This window comes from Onychostruthus taczanowskii, unplaced genomic scaffold (assembly GCF_017590055.1).
Source record: "Onychostruthus taczanowskii isolate IOZ18803 unplaced genomic scaffold, ASM1759005v1 scaffold197, whole genome shotgun sequence".
Taxonomy (NCBI): domain Eukaryota; kingdom Metazoa; phylum Chordata; class Aves; order Passeriformes; family Passeridae; genus Onychostruthus; species Onychostruthus taczanowskii.
This window is the reverse complement of record NW_024499206.1, coordinates 76,400-92,284: the sequence shown is the minus strand read 5'-3', so window position 1 is coordinate 92,284 and position 15,885 is coordinate 76,400. Positions and strand designations below refer to the sequence as shown.

Below are 15,885 nucleotides of genomic sequence, written 5' to 3'. Positions count from 1 at the left end.
CCCGTGAGAGATTTAACTCGGGAAAAAAACGGGGAAAAAAACCGAGGAAAATCCCGACTTTTGAGCATAAACCCCCAAATCTCCACCCGGACCAAAATCCCAACCACGCCCAGCCCCAAACCCAGACAGAACTAAAGAAAAAAACCCCAAAATTCCTCTCGCCAGCGAGACCCGCCCCGAAAACCGAGGGAAAAAACCCAAAACCCCACACGGGAACTGGCGGGGAGTTTCTCTTCCCGCCTCTATTCCACAAAAACTCCTTTTTCCTCCGCATTTCACCCCAATTTCCCCCTCCCCAAGGCGTGCCGGGCTCCGTTACCTGCTCCGCTCCCAAATCCTTTTTCCAACGCCCTCATGCTCGGGGTGCTTCCTTCCAAACTCAAGGGGGAGAGGGAGGGGGGCTGCTGCAAATTTGCTTTTTTCTCCCCCAAAAAAAAGGAATCTTTCGCCTTTCGGGCGCGGGATTTATTATTAGCGATATCGCTGCTATAATTCTTATTAATTCTAATTATCACCGCGGCCCCTGAAGGTTTCTTGGAGGGCTCCGGGTGCTTTTTTGCCGCCAGACGGTCTGCGGAGATTTGCTGTTGAATAACAATGGGAAAAGGGATAAGTATTTAAAGAAAAGGAGTGATTAATGATTTTCTGTATAATTCTCGCATTTTTCTTGCCTTCTGTCCGCTCCTAATGGCTGTGAACTTTCAGGTCCTATAGAAATCTCCTTTTCTCCCCCTTCCATCCCATTCACGCTCCCCCAGCTTTGATTTGCCCCCACGGACCCCGCATTCCTGCCAGCATATGCCTCCTTTTTTATTTTTTTTTTTTATTTCCCCCCCTTTTTTTTTTGGTTTAAAACACCCGGTTTTGGCCATTCTCAGGAGCCCCCTCTCGAAAATCGCACCCTCTTCCCAAGAGCAGCGGATCAAAGGGAGGGACGACCGAAGCAAGAGCCCCAAGCCTTGAGGAATCCGGATAAAATACAGCCCTGGCCCAGAAAATAAATAAAGAAAGAGGAAAAAAAAAAACTAAACTCGCAAGTTTCGCTGTCGCCACCTCTAAAACCGCGAGAATTAAACCAAAATCCGGCCATAAATCCGATTTTTTTTTTTTTTTTACATCACACCGAGCGGAGCCCCGACCATGTGACCGCACGTTTTATTTTATTTTATTTTATTTTATTTTATTTTATTTTATTTATTTTATATATTTATATTTATAGCTATATTTTATATGTATAGCTCTATATATTTGTATTTATATTTATATTTATATTTATATTCACATTTATATTCATATTTATATTCACATTTATATTTATATCTCCACTTATTTCTATCCTTACACCTACCCTTCTATTTACATTTACACTTAAATTTATCCCTCTACTTTTTACACTTCCGCCTCTCCTCATATTTATACCCATCCTTAAATTTCACATATTTTTATTCCCATTATCATCATTATTCCAGAGCCCAACATCCTTTTGCATGCATTCCTATAATGGTAAAAAAAAAAAAAAAAAGAAAATGAAAATTAATACAAGAGCTGCGGCTCACAAAAGGAGCCATTTGTCTTCTTGATTATCTATTTGCTTGTCAGGCCGTGAGCTATCGCAGGAGCGGAATCCGATGTAAAACCCAAAAACCCACCCAAAAAAAAACCAAAAAAAAAACCAAAAAAAAAAAAGCCAACACCCAGAAACATCTGGGCCAAAATTAGACTCATTAATGCATTAACTACCTCGGAGGAGGAGGGATTTAAAAATAAAAATTAGCAATAAAAGATTAGAACTAAATAAAAGCGGGGAGATCTCTGGAGAAAGGCGAGGCAGCAAAGCGTTAATGAGCGGCCCCGTTCGGTCCGGGGCTCGGAAAAAGAGAATTAATCTGCGCTTTGGACAAATAAATCATCATATCTGAGGCTTAGAGCTGCTCAAACATCTTTTGTTTTCATTAGGGGGCGGCGGGCCGCGCCGCTGACAGCAAAAACGACCAAAAAAAAAGGGGGGGAAATGGGAAAAAATTACAAATAAACGGATTATTCACGGCTTTAAATAAATATATTTATTTTTCCACCCGATAAATAACCCGAATCCAGCCTCGCCCCCCCGAGAAAAGAACCACGCAGGGGTAGATTGGCCATGGAGGATTTATTTCTGAGCGGTTTTTTGGGGTTTTTTTGGGTGTTTCCAGGTAAATCAGGGCACCCCGGGGGATGGAGGCGGCCGGGGGGGTCCCCTCCAGGCCCGAAATTCACATTTTCAGCCCCAAATCGGAGCTTTGGGGGCGCTCCCGGTTTATCCCAGTTGATCCCAGTTGATCCCAGTTCCCGTGTCCCTCCCCACCCCCCTCGCTCACAAGGAACCTGCTGGGTTTCACAAAAAAAAAAACCCAAAAAATCCAAAAAAAGGGTCTGATCCCGCTCCATTCTCTTCGTTTATTTGTCCAATACCTCCTTCACCCAATTTTCTTTTTTTTTAAATTTTTCCCTCTGGTATCACAAAGTTCCCAACACCCCGGAGGAGATTTTGGGGTTTTTTGTTGAGTTTTGGTGATTTTTGGGTTTTTTTGTCTCTCCAATTGCATCTCTTTGGGACAACGGAGCAGAAACTTCGGGATTGGGAAGGAAGAGAGGAAGGGAAGGAGGAGAGGGGAGAAAATTGATAAAGAAAATGGAAAAAAAAGGGGGGAAGGGGGGGAAAAAGATAGGAAAAAAAAAGGAAAAGAAAGAAAAAGACAGAAAAAAGAAAATTTTAAAAATTAAAAAGAAAAAGAGGGGAAAGAGAAGAAGGGAAGAAGGAGGGGGGAAGGAAATTGATAAAGAAAAAATTTTTAAAAGGGGAAAAAAAGGGGAAAAACACAAAGAAAAAAAGGAAAATAAGGTGAAAATAGAAAGATTTTTAAGAAGAGGAGGGGAAAAGCGAGAAAATAAGAGAAAAAAAAATGAACCAAGAAAAAAATAAAGAAAAATAAAGAAAAAAATAAAAAAAGGGGGGAAAAAAGGAGAAAAAAGGAGGAGAAAAAAGCAAAAAAGGGGGCGGTGGAGAAGATGCAGTTGGTGGGGAAGAGGCTGAGGCTCATTTATTAAAGCGAGCGCGGCTGTCGGGGTAATAGCAGACATAAGGTCCATCCTTTGTACGGGAGAGTAAACATGACAAATGGGGCCGAGCTCGGCGTGATTAAAGATGAAACAAGGATCCATCTCAGCCAAATCTCCAAAAAAAAGAGAAAAAAAATCCTTCTCCAGCCTCCTCTTCCCGGAGCAGCCCCGGCTTTGTGCTCAGCTGAGCCTCGCGCTGGCCCCGTCACAAATAGCCTGTCCCCGTGGTTAAAATCAGCATAAAGTGATCAAAATTCAAATGATTGGTGGGAATAACCAGTATGGGCCTGTCCCCGTGGTTAAAATCTGTGTAAAATGATCAAAATTCAAATTATTGGTGGGAATAACCAGCCCCCGCCTGTCCCCGTGGTTAAAATTGGCATAAAATGATCAAAATTCAAATTATTGGTGGGAATAACCAGTATGGGCCTGTCCCCGTGGTTAAAATCGGCATAAAATAATCAAAATTCAAATTATTGGTGGGAATAACCAGCATGGGCCTGTCCCTATGGTTAAAATTGGCGTAAAAATTATCAAAATTCAAATTATTGGCGGAAATACCCAGCCCCCGCCTGTCCCCATGGTTAAAATAAAAATAAAAATTCAAATTATTAGCCATAAATAATGAGCACCCTGTCTGTCCCCGCTGTTCCAATCAGTGTAAAAAATGATAAAAATTAAATTATTGTGTCTTTCCCTCTGTGCACTCGCACGAGTTCGCACCCACGCCACACGCGCGTCCAGTGGGGGGTTATGGGGATGGAGTTTGGGATCCTGCTCCTTGTGGGATTTCAGTTTGGGATCCTTGTGGGATCTGGCTTTGGGATCCTCCTCCTTGTGGGATCTGCAGGTGGGATCCGCCTCCTTGTGGGATCTGCAGTTGGGATCCTCCTCCTTGTGGGATCTGGGTTTGGGATCCTCCTTGTGAGATCTGGGTTTGGGATCCTCCTCCTTATGGGATCTGGCTTTGGGATCCTCCTTGTGGGATCTGCAGTTGGGATCCTCCTCCTTGTGGGATCTGGGTTTGGGATCCTCCCTGCAGGATCTGTGATTGGAATCCTCCTTGAGGGATCTGTGGCTGGGATCCTCCTCCCTGTGGGATCTGCACTTGGGATCCTCCTCCTTGTGGGATCTGCTTTCAGGATCCTCCTTGTTGTGGGATTTGTGTTTGGGATCCTCCCTGTAGGAGCTGTCTTTGGGATCCTCCACCATGTGGGATCTGCACTTGGGATCCTCCTCCTTGTGGGATCTGACTTTGGGATGTGACTTTGGGATCCTCCACCCTGTGGGATCTGCACTTGGGATCCTCCTCCTTGTGGGATCTGCATTTGGGATCCTCCTCCTTGTGGGTTGTGACTTTGGGATGTGAGAAATGCAAAATGGGGGGGGGAATAAGTAGAAATGCAAAATAATGGTGGGGGAAATAGGTGAAAATGCAAAATAATGGGGGGAAAATAAGTAGAAATGCAAAATAATGGGGGAAATAGGTAGAAATGCAAAATAATGGGGGAGAAATAGGTGGAAATGCAAAATAATGGGGGGGAAATAGGTGAAAATGCAAAATAATGGGGGGGAAATGTGTGGAAATACAAGGAAAAGGGCAAAAATAGGTGAAAATATTTAAAAAAAAATGGGGGGGGGATAGGTGGAAATGCAAAATAATGGGGGGAAAATAAGTAGAAATGCAAAATAATGGGGGGAAAATAAGTAGAAATGCAAAATAATGGGGGGAAAATAAGTAGAAATGCAAAATAATGGGGGGAAAATAAGTAGAAATGCAAAATAATGGGGGGAAAATAAGTAGAAATGCAAAATAATGGGGGGAAAATAAGTAGAAATGCAAAATAATGGGGGGAAAATAAGTAGAAATGCAAAATAATGGGGGGAAAATAAGTAGAAATGCAAAATAATGGGGGGAAAATAAGTAGAAATGCAAAATAATGGGGGGAAAATAAGTAGAAATGCAAAATAATGGGGGGAAAATAAGTAGAAATGCAAAATAATGGGGGGGAATAGGTGGAAGTAAAAGAAATAAGGGCAAAAAGATGTGAAAATATTTTTAAAAAATGGGGGGGAATAGGTGGAAATGCAAAATAATGAGGGGGGGAAATGTGTGGAAATACAAGAAAAAGGGTAAAAAAAGGTGAAAATATTTTAAAAAATTGGGGAGAAGATGTGAAAATATTAAAAAATGGGGGAGGGAATATGTGGAAATGCAAAATAATGGAGGGAAATATGTGGAAATACAAAAAAAGCAGGTGAAAATATTTTAAAAAATTGGGGAGAAGATGTGAAAATATTAAAAAATGGGGGGGAAATATGTGGAAATGCAAAATAATGGGGGGAAATATGTGGAAATACAAAAAAAAGGGGAGGAAGATATAAAAATGTTAAAAATGGGGAGGGAATAGGTGAAAATGCAAAAAAATGGGGGAAATAGGTGGAAATACAACAAAAATAGGGGGAAGATGTGAAAATGTTAAAAAATGGGGGGGAAATAGGTGAAAATGCAAAAAAAAAAAGTGGGGGGAATAGGTGAAAATACAAAATAATGGGGGGGAAATATGTGGAAATACAAAAAAAATTGGGGGAAAAGATGTGAAAATACACACATACACAAAAAGGGGAAAATATTTGGAAATACCGAAGAAAGGAGGGGGGAATGTGGGAATACGTAAAAGAAAGGAGAAATATGTGAAAACACACACCAAAAAAAAAATTTGGGGGGGCGGGGGGGGGGAAAGATGTGAAAGCACCAGAAAAAATGGGGGAGAAAATGTGAAAACACACAAAAGAAAAGGAAAAAAAAAATGTGTAAAGCACACAAAAAAACGGGGGGAAATGTGAAAACACGTGAAAAGATGTGAAAACACAAAAAAGAAAAGGAAAAAAAAAATGTGTAAAGCACACAAAAAAACGGGGGGAAATGTGAAAACACGTGAAAAGATGTGAAAACACAAAAAGGGGGGAAATGCCAAAACAAACAAAAAAAAAGGGGGAAATGCGAAAACACACAAAAAAAAGGGGGAAAAGATGTGAAAACACAAGGAAAAAAAAGGGAAATATAAGGGGAAAATAAATTTTAAAAGGAGGGGGAAAAAAAGAAAAGCAGAATTACCGAGCTGTTCCTTTCATGGGTTTTTTCCCCCCCCCTCCTCAAAAAAATCACAAAAAAAAAAAAGAATAAAAGTGTCACACATTCTTTGGAAGGTGGGATTTGCTTTTTTTTTTAAAAATTAAATAAATAAAAAGGGGAACTTTCTAAAAATACCCGCAGAAGGGGGGTGTAAGTCTCCAGCTCGGGGCTGTCCGAGGGTTTTCCTGAGCCCCCCCAGGCGCGCTCCCCGAGCCCCCTGCCCGCGGAAATTCGCATTTATGCACTCGCGGCTCTGCCGGAGCAGCGCGGAATTAATTATCCCCAAAAGTTCCCCCTGCACGCCGGGAAATGCGAGCAAGGGAGGAGCGGGTAAATGTCTCACTTTAAAAAAAAATAAATAAAAAGAAAATTAAAAAAACAAGAAGAAGGAAAAGGAAGGAGAGAAAAAAAAAGGAGGTAAAAAGGGAGGAAAAAAAAAAGAGGGAGGGGAAAAAAAGGAGGGAAAAAAAAAAAAGAAGAGGGCAGGGGAGGGGAAAACAGTAAAACTTTACTCAATCCGCCACTTAAATACAAATTACCAAAACATAAAACTTCACTTCGGAAGGTTCAGCAGCCGTAAAAAAAAAAAAAAAAAAAAAAAAAAAAAAAAAAAATAAAAAAAAAAAAAAAAAAAAACCCGGACAAAAAAAAAAAAAAAAAAAAAAAAAAAAAAAAAAAAAAAAAGTTAAAAAAAAAAGAAAAGTAACCCGCAAGAAACCGGAGGAGGATGGTAACAGAGACTTCAAAGGCACATGGCCAAGCAGAGCAATAAAAATTTATGGAGGATGTAATTATAGCGCTCTGCAAACGGGCGCTCGTAAATCTCCGCCGAGCGCGCTCCTTTTACCAGCGCCGCGCCGCGATCTCCCCGAGACTCCGCGCTGCTGCTCCAACCAGAAAGCGAAGCCCCCTTTTATTTATATTTTTTGGGGTTTTTTTTCCCCTTTTTTCCTCCACTTACCCGTGCTCACATGGACTTTTTTCATCCAGGGGTAAACCACGGGCTCCCCGCGCGGCGCCGGCCCGGCCGGGGGCGGGCTGGGGGTGCCCGGCCTCGGTTCCTCCGGGGGGCTCCGGGGCCCGGCAGCGGCGTGCAGCCGAGCTCGGGGGGCCAGCGGAGCGCAGGGCTGGCCGGAGCCCCGGCACGGAGGGTAGAGCTGCTCCTTGCAGGAGGCCCGCGGCTCGTACATCGCTTCATGCTGGAAAGAGCTCTCCCGGTGCCTCTGGCCGCCGAAATATTCCGGCGAGTGATTGGGAAGGTAATCGCTGTGGGAATATTCCTCGCAGGGTGGGAACTTGGGGTCCACATAGTTGGAGTTGATCAAAAACGAGCTCATGGCCATTAATTTCTTGCAATTTGCACGCGCGCGGGGCGGGGGGGGGAAAAAACAAATTATATATATAGATATATGTGTGTATCTCCGTCTCTCCCTCTGTCTCTTTCTCTCCTTAAAATTTATTCCCGTGCCCCCCACCCCAACCCCCCCGCCTGCCTTTCCTGGTTTTCCTGTTTGGCGGAGCCCTCCTACTTACTGTCAAGTGAACAAAGTTGAGTCCATGTGACGGCGCAGGCCAATGGCGAGGGCCACGGCGAGCCCCGGATAAGGAAACCTGCCCAGCCCGGGCTCTGCCGGGACCCCCCCCCGAGCATCCCCGGGGGGCGTCCGCTGCCCTCCGGCCACCCCCGGCCACCCCCGGTCACCCCCGGTCACCTCCGGGCCACCCCCGGTCACCCCCGGTGTCCCCGGGCTCGGCAGCGCCCCGCGGGCGAGCGGAGACCCCCCCCCGGCAGCCCACTCCCCTCGGGGGTGTGTCCTCAGCTCGCCCCCCCCCCCCCTCAGAAAGCCGGCAAAACAGAGAATAATTAGAAGGCGAGGTAAAAATGGCTTTTCAGGGGGTTCTGGGGGGGCTCTCGGGCGCTGCGGAGCCCCCCACCCCCCCCCAAGGCAGCGCAGCTGAGCCGCGGTCGCCCCCCACCCCCCCGAGCTGGGGTCGCCACCCCCCGAGCGGGGCTGGAGGTGATGCGGGAGCCTGGCAGAGATGGATTGGGCTGCCGGGGATCGATAAGGAACCCATCAGCTGATTCGGGGTGCCGGGGGTCCCAAAGCCCCCCCCCGGGGCGGGAGAGGAGCCGGCGCTCCGGGCCGCAGCCCCGCACTCCATGAGCAATTACAAAAGCCAATTAGCCCGAGCCCTAATGCGTGTTCGCCTCGCCCTTCTCGTAATAAAGACGCTTCAAAAGGCACGGCGAGCCTGCGAAACCCCCCCGAAACCCCCCCCGAAACCCCCCAATTCCTGCGCCAGACCCCAAACGCGCCCGCAGCAACCGCGGCGGGGAAAGCGGCGCTATCAACAATTGTAATTTAATTTTTAATCGGTGTCAGCGCCCAAAACCGCACCAATTAAAGCACGGGCGGGCGAGCCCCGCTCTGAAATGGCAGCAAGAACTCCCGCGACCCCCTCCCCAAATCCCCCAAAGCCCAAATCCCCCCCCTTGCAGCTCCGCCGTTATCTCGGAGCCGATAAAGTTTTATCGCAGCAGCGCCGGAGTTGAGCTGAGGTCAAACGCAAAGGATTTCTTTGGAGCCCTAAAGCGCTTTTTTTTTTCTGGTTAAACCCTCATTTCCACCCTTCTGCTTTTTAAGTTTTGTGGTTTTTTTTGGGGGGGGGGCCCTCCTGGGTTTGTAGTGTTTGTGTCAACTACATATTCCCCTAGATACGAATTTGTGACCCAACTTCCTCTACACAAATTCGGATCTACAGGGTACATATAGAAGACAGTTGCGTCCTCCTCGGTCTCAGATCTTCTCCTACCGCCACAATTCTCTTCTGGGGCAAAATTTTGGGGGGCTTTTGGCAAATCGGGGCCGCGCCCTCGGCAAAATTCGGTGCTGAGGGGGAAAGGTGATTAATTAAAGCAGCGAGGCTGCAGAGCGCGCGGAGAGGAAAATCAGGGTTTCCCCACCTTTCTCTCCACACCTTGGGGGTTATTTTGGGGTGAAAAAAATCAGTTCCCGGGGGTGAAAGTGGAGGTGCAGGCGCGCGACGAGACGCGGACCCAAAAATCCGCCTTTTAAAAGAGAAATTCCCCCCCAAGCTCCGTCCCCACCCCGCCCTGAAAATCTCGTCACGATTTTCTGGTGGGCAGCGCAAAGATTTCATCCATTTTTCGTTCTTGGAGGTCACCCAAGGTTTGGGTTTAGCGGGGAAATGATAAAAAAAAAGGAAAAAAAAAAAGGAAAAAAAAGGAGAAAGAAACAGATGAAAAGAAATACAGAATGTAAAGGCAGATGGGACGACAGGTTTTTTTTTTAATGACAGGCAATTCTTTTTACAACCCGAGAAAAAGATCAAAGGCGTTTCATTTCCGAAAAAAAGGGGATATAAAGCAATAAAATATTCATACTGTCTAGGTAATGAACCTTCATTCGGAACTAATGAGGGTAGCATCGTGTTGAGATTTCCTTTAAAATTACAGTTGCCCAAGAGATTCAAAGTAGAGCAGCGCCCTTTTCTTTCTTTTCTTTTTTTTCCCCTTTTTTTTCTTTTTTTTTTCTTTTTTTTTTTTTTTGTGCGTGTTTTTCAAAAGGCAGAACATTTTAAGGTCAAGTATCTCCCGAATTAATTGCATTTAAATGCCGCAGCAGAGAGGGCATCAGGGAAAAGCTGCGTTTACAATTCCTGTCACTAGATTCGGCGGATTCCAAGAACTGCCGCGTTTTTCCCTTAAAAAAAAATAATAATTAAGATTTCTGGCCAATAAAACCCCCGAATTCTGGATTTTTCAGGTGAATAATCGCTTTTCCTGCTAAAATCTCCCGGCTAAACTCAGAATAACCAAGCGGCGCTTTCAGAACAAACCAAAAGCATCGAATAAAACCCCAAAATCACTTCAGACCCCTTAAAAAAAAACCCGAATTTCCGGCACGAGCAGCGAAATCTTTTTGCACTGATAAAATTCCCCACCTCCCGCAGCAGCAGCGGCTCAAAATTCCCCTTTTCCTCCAAAACCTGCCAGGAAAGTGAGGAAAACACAAACCAACAGCGCGGCCGCGGATGCCACGAAACAAAAACCGACAGAACCAATCCCGTCTGAGCCCCTTTTATTTTTAATTTCTCCTTAATCCCCCCCTTTATCTCTTTTAGATTTTATTCCTCCTTCCCGACCCCCTCCTCACCGATTTTTTAATTCCATTTTCTCCCACCCCAGCGCTAGAAATAGCCAGGCCTTTTTTCTCTATTTTTTAACCCCCTCCCACATCCCTTTAAAAAAAAAATAAATATCTTTTTTTTTTTCCGCTCGGCGGTGACAGCGCAGGGCCGGCCTTTGCCAACCAGCACCCCTAGCGTCGGCCAGAATTTATTTTCCCCCACCACACCTCCAAGAAATCCCAAATTTCCAACCCCCACCCTCCTCACCTTTGGAAGTTTCTCACGAAATTTTTTTAAATTTTTTGTTGGTTTGTTGTTTTTTTGGTTTTTTTTTCAAAGCCACCTCAAGCAGCGCGGGGTGACCCCGCTGTCCTTTTTTTTTTTTTTTTTTTTTAGGAGGGGATCCCCAAATTCTTCCCCAACCTCCTGGCGGCTCGGGGGGGTCCCCCGGCTCTCCCGGCGACCCCAAACTCGGGGGTCGGGAGCCCCCAGCCCGCCCAGGTGCGGTTCCTACCTTGGCTCATCGCGGCTCCTTCTCCTCGCTGGAATCCCCGGGGGATTTTTTGGGCGCTCCCGCAAAAAACTCGAGGAGATTTTAGAGGCGAAACCCAACAAAAAACCCCCCAAAATCCCCCCCCGAAACCCCCTCCCCTTCCCGTGCTGCCCTGGCTCCGCTTTTCCTTTTTTTTTGGGGTTATTTTTGGGGGGGGTCCCGGCCGTTCCCCCTCCCCCGCGGCCCCGCATTGTCCCGGCAGGGTCGGAGCTGCTCCGGGAGGCCCCGGCGCGTTTTGGGCTGGGAAAGGCGCAACTTTTGGTATTAATCTCATACTTTGGCAGTCTTTGTTAAACAGCGAGGCGTGTCCGCCGCGCTGACCCGCGCTTCACCCCGAATTTTTAATTTTTTTTTGGCTTTTTTTTTTCTCCTAACCAGCCCCGAGGTGTTTCCCCCACTCCAAGCTTTACCCTCTCCAAAGATGGATATTTATTTTTTTTAATTTGATTTTTTAAATTATTTTTTTCCTCCCCTCCCCCCTTCAGAAAACCGACGCTTTTGGGGATTTTAATTTTTTTTTCCGGCCAAAAATCCGGTGGGATTCCTCCCACTGGAGGTCTGAGGGGTTTTCTCCAGGGCACAACTTTGAATAAATAAAAAAAATCCGGCGGCGCCTCCGAGGTGGAAAAGGCAGGGAAGGAGAGCTGGGGATGAACCCACACCTGCTGGGCCAGGGGGAAATTCACATTTTAACCCCGGCCCGCCCCAAACTCACCACAAAACCCCCCCAAAAAAAGCGATTTTTGGGCGAAGGGAGCATTTTGGCACGCGAGGAGCTGCGGGCAGGGCCGGGCTCCGCGTCCCTGCGGGAATTCCCTTTTCAGCCCCGCTTTTACCACCAGCTCCGACACGGCCATAAAGAGCGATTGGGGACCTAAATCGCGATTAAAAAGCGTATTCAATCGATTGTCGGGCGGAAAAAAAAAAACCCCAAACCCATAATAGGGGCAAAAAAAACCCCAGAAACGCCAGAAAAAAAAAATAATAATAAAAAAAACGCGATTAAAAAGCGTATTCAATCGATTGTCGGGCGGAAAAAAAAAAAACCCAAACCCATAATAGGGGCAAAAAAACCTCCAGAAACGCCAGAAAAAAAAAAATAATAATAAAAAAACCAACCCTGACCCCGGGCTCAGCCGCGCGGGAGGGAGATAAATTAGAAATATCCTTGGAAATGATACCTTTAATTTCCTCTCCCCTCCCTGCCCTGCCCTCCCCTCGCGGCCCTAAATTGAAATTTAAACATCGCGGGGCAGAGCCCATCAACGCACGCACGGATATTTCGGGTTTTTTGAGTTTTTTTTTGCGGGGGGGTGGATTTTTTTATCGCAGCCGAACGATACCTGCTCGTTTTAATATCCCGAAAACAAATGTTTTTTATTGCCCATTACCTGTTCCGCAGCGCGGGGCGGCAGCGAGTGCGGGGCACAGATAAGTGCGGTAATTACGGGGGCGAGGAGATGGATCGCCCCCAGCCCGCCGAGCTTTTATAAATACCCAGCAAATTCACGGCAATTAATTAAATTTGGCCTTATCAGGCGAAACAAAACGTTTCTCCCGGATTTTTCACCTCCGAGCCCGAGCGGGGAAAGCAAATGGATTTTCCAGAGCGCCTTTCCCAGGGCTCTAATATTCGCCCTTTCTTTTTTCTCCCGAGGGGGAAAAAAAATGAGCCTTGTTAAGGGTATTTAATCCCTGGAAATGTTTAAAAGCCGGCAGCGAGGAGGGGAAAAAGAAATAAAATACAATAAAATAAAATAAAATAAAATAAAATAAAATAAAATAAAATAAAATAAAATATATAAATTTTAAAAATGCAAAAATAAATAAACCTATTTTTAAAAAAGAGGGGGAAGAGAGGAAATTCGCAGGGATTAAAAAGAAAAAAAAATCTATTCTTTTTTTTTTTTTAATTCCATTTTTTTCCAGGAGGGTTCGCCTCGCTCCGAGTGTTTGCTTAAGGAGCGATTGAAAAGATCTTCCCCCCGGTCCCAGTGCAAATAATATTTAAGAGTTTGGAGGGTTTCGAAGTCTGGCAGCGCAGAAATAACTTTGGGACGCCAAGGGAAATATTTATTATCTCAGTTCATTAAACTGCTGCAGCGGGCCGTTCAAGCCGGGAATAAAAAAAGCATTTCAGCCCGATTCCGGCTGCAAAACAAAACAATAATAATAACAAAAAAAAAAAATACAATTAAATCAAATCAAAGCGGGCGCTTCAGCGCCTTTCAGCCTCGCAATAAATTGAATTTCGCAGCCTTTCGGTGCCGCCCGTAAATCAGCGCTGCAGGTTTCCCACGCCAAGGTGGGCAAGAATAAAAATCGCGCTGGGTTTTTTTGGGTTTTTTTCCCCCCAATTCTTTTATTCCTGGTTTGAAATTCCTGCCCCTGGAAGCGTTTCCGAGGCTCGAACAGATTTGAACCAACCCCGGCAGATTTTTTTTTATTATTTTTTTCTTTTTTTTTTTCCCCTTGGATAATTTAAACCCTCTCCAAACAAAATTGACGCCGGAATGAAAATTATTTTTTAAGTGCTCGCGTTAATATCCTAGAGGGACCTGGGTGTAATTGGATTTAATAAATGCATTTCCCTGAGATTCTGCTCATTCCGGCCCAAACGGCGTTTCGGGGCTTATCTGGAAAATTACATTTCCTCGCGGGAGACACCTCAACCAATCTGGTTTTTTTTTAAATTTTTAATTTTATTTTTTATTATTTTTAAAAGGATTTTGCTTGTATTTCTATTTTTAGGTGGGTTTTTATTTTTAATTATTATTTTTATATTTTTATTTTTATTTTCACCTCCATTTCCATTCCCATTTTTATTTTTAGTTTCATTTTTATTTTCATCTCCATTCCCATTCCCATTTCCATTTTCATTTTCATTCCCATCCCCATTCCCATATTTTATTCGATTTTAGATCTGAAATATCAGATATTCCTGATTTGTCCTCCGATTTTTGACCTGAAATATCAGATATTTCTGATTTGTCCTCCGCTTTTGGACCTGAAATGTCCGATAGTTCTGATTTGTCTTCCGATTTTGGACCTGAAATATCAGATATTTCTCATTTCCCTTCCGCTTTTTGATCTGAAATATCAGATATTTCTCATCAGATTTTAGATCAGAAATGTCAGATATTTCTCATTTCCCTTCCGATTTTGGACCTGAAATGTGAGATATTTCTGATTTGTCCTCCGATTTTTGACTTGAAATATCAGGTATTTCTCATTTCCCTTCCGATTTTTGACCTGAAATACCAGATATTTCTGATTTGTCCTGCGATTTTTGACTTGAAATATCAGATATTTCTGATTTGTCTTCTGCTTTTTGACCTGAAATATCAGATATTTCTCATTTTCCTTCCGCTTTTGGACCTGAAATATCGGATATTTCTGATTTGTCTTCCGATTTTTGACCTGAAATATCAGATATTTCTGATTTCCCTTCCGAAATGTCAGATATTTCTCATTTCCCTTCCGCTTTTGGACCTGAAATATCAGATATTTCTCATTTTCCTTCCGATTTTTGATCTGCAATATCAGATATTTCTGATTTCTCCTCCGATTTTTGACCTGAAATATCAGATATTTCTGATTTCCCTTCCATTTTAGATCAGAAATGTCCGATATTTCTGATTTGTCTTCCGATTTTTGACCTGAAATGTCAGATATTTCTCATTTCTCCTCCGATTTTCTATCTGAAATATCAGATATTTCTCATTTCCCTTCTATTTTTTATCTGAAATATCAGGCAAGGACAAAAAAAAAAAAATCCCCTTAACATTTCATATTTCTGATTTGTCCTCCGATTTTAGATCAGAAATATCAGATATTTCTCATTTCCCTTCTATTTTTTATCTGAAAGAAATATCAGGCAAGGACAAAAAAAAATCCCCTTAACATTTCATGGCGTTATTTCTCTTTTATTCAGGGATTTTTTTGCTTTTTTTATCCAGTGAATTCACCTCTATTTCATACTTTTGACTTCTTTTATTCAGTGAATTCCCTTCTCCCTGATATTTTCCCTTTTATTATTTCTATTATGACATTTCACGGATATTTTTACTTTCATGATTCAGCCAATTCGCCTCGATCTGATATTTTTACTTTCATTATTTACATCTCTTCTATCACCATAAATAATAACATTTTACCGGCATTTTTCTTTTATTACTCAGCGAATTCCCCTCATGCCTTGACTTTCATTATCGACACGGCTTTAATCACGATAAATTACGTCATTTCACTGCTATTCTGATTTTATTACTCAGCCAACTCCCCCGATATTTTGAATTTCTTTATCGACGTTACTCCCATTTCCTGCTATTTTTAAGAAATATTTTTTTTGGGGGGGATTTTGAGGAGGGTCTGGAGGGGTTCGGGACCAGCCCGGCCGTGAACTTGGTGTGAAGCGAGCTCTGCTGGCTGCTCGGGGGCGTTACAACCCAGCCCCGACCGAAAAAAAAACCACCAAAACCAGGTTTTCACCCCTTAAAAAATCACATTTTTTATAAAAAAAAATTCACCCCTCCAAAACCCCAGCGCTGGGATTTGTTTGGCCTCGAATAGATAAATATAGGAGATATATATATTTATATTTCTAGCCGGGGTGTGTATATCCGCGGACGTCCCTGCGCATGTTAAAAAGAGATAAATCACCGAAAAACACCAAAAAAGAAAAAAAAAAAAATCCAAGTCCCCTTCTTTCAACGCCGGCTGTCAAAATAGTTTCTTTTCGGGGCTATTTAGGGAAAGAGAACACGGCGGGTTGGACACGTCTCGAGTGAAGTTATCAACCTCCCTCCAAATATCATTTATTTCGACTCAAAAAAGGGGCGGGAATGGGAAAAAAATCGGCTCGGGAAGGAAATTTCGCTCCCAAATCCAGGGAGGGATGGGAGGGATCCCGAAGAGGAGGAGGGGGGGGGAAGTTGGGGTTTTG

The 15,885-nt window shown here is 44.1% G+C and overlaps 1 protein-coding gene across 2 annotated transcripts in view; it reads right to left on the bottom strand.

Moving 5' to 3' along the window:
• The window catches only part of HOXB3 (homeobox B3), an 80,789-nt gene that overhangs the window by 34,032 nt on the left and 30,872 nt on the right, over positions 1–15,885 (bottom strand). The window contains exons 1-2 of one of the 2 annotated variants that reach the window (XM_041402302.1): positions 10,902–11,048; positions 320–584 (exon numbers count right to left, since the gene is read on the bottom strand). The gene's annotated coding sequence lies outside the window, so the exon portion shown is untranslated. Of the gene's footprint in view, positions 1–319; positions 585–10,901; positions 11,049–15,885 lie in introns of those variants that run through there. The other variant, XM_041402301.1, reaches the window with a different exon arrangement.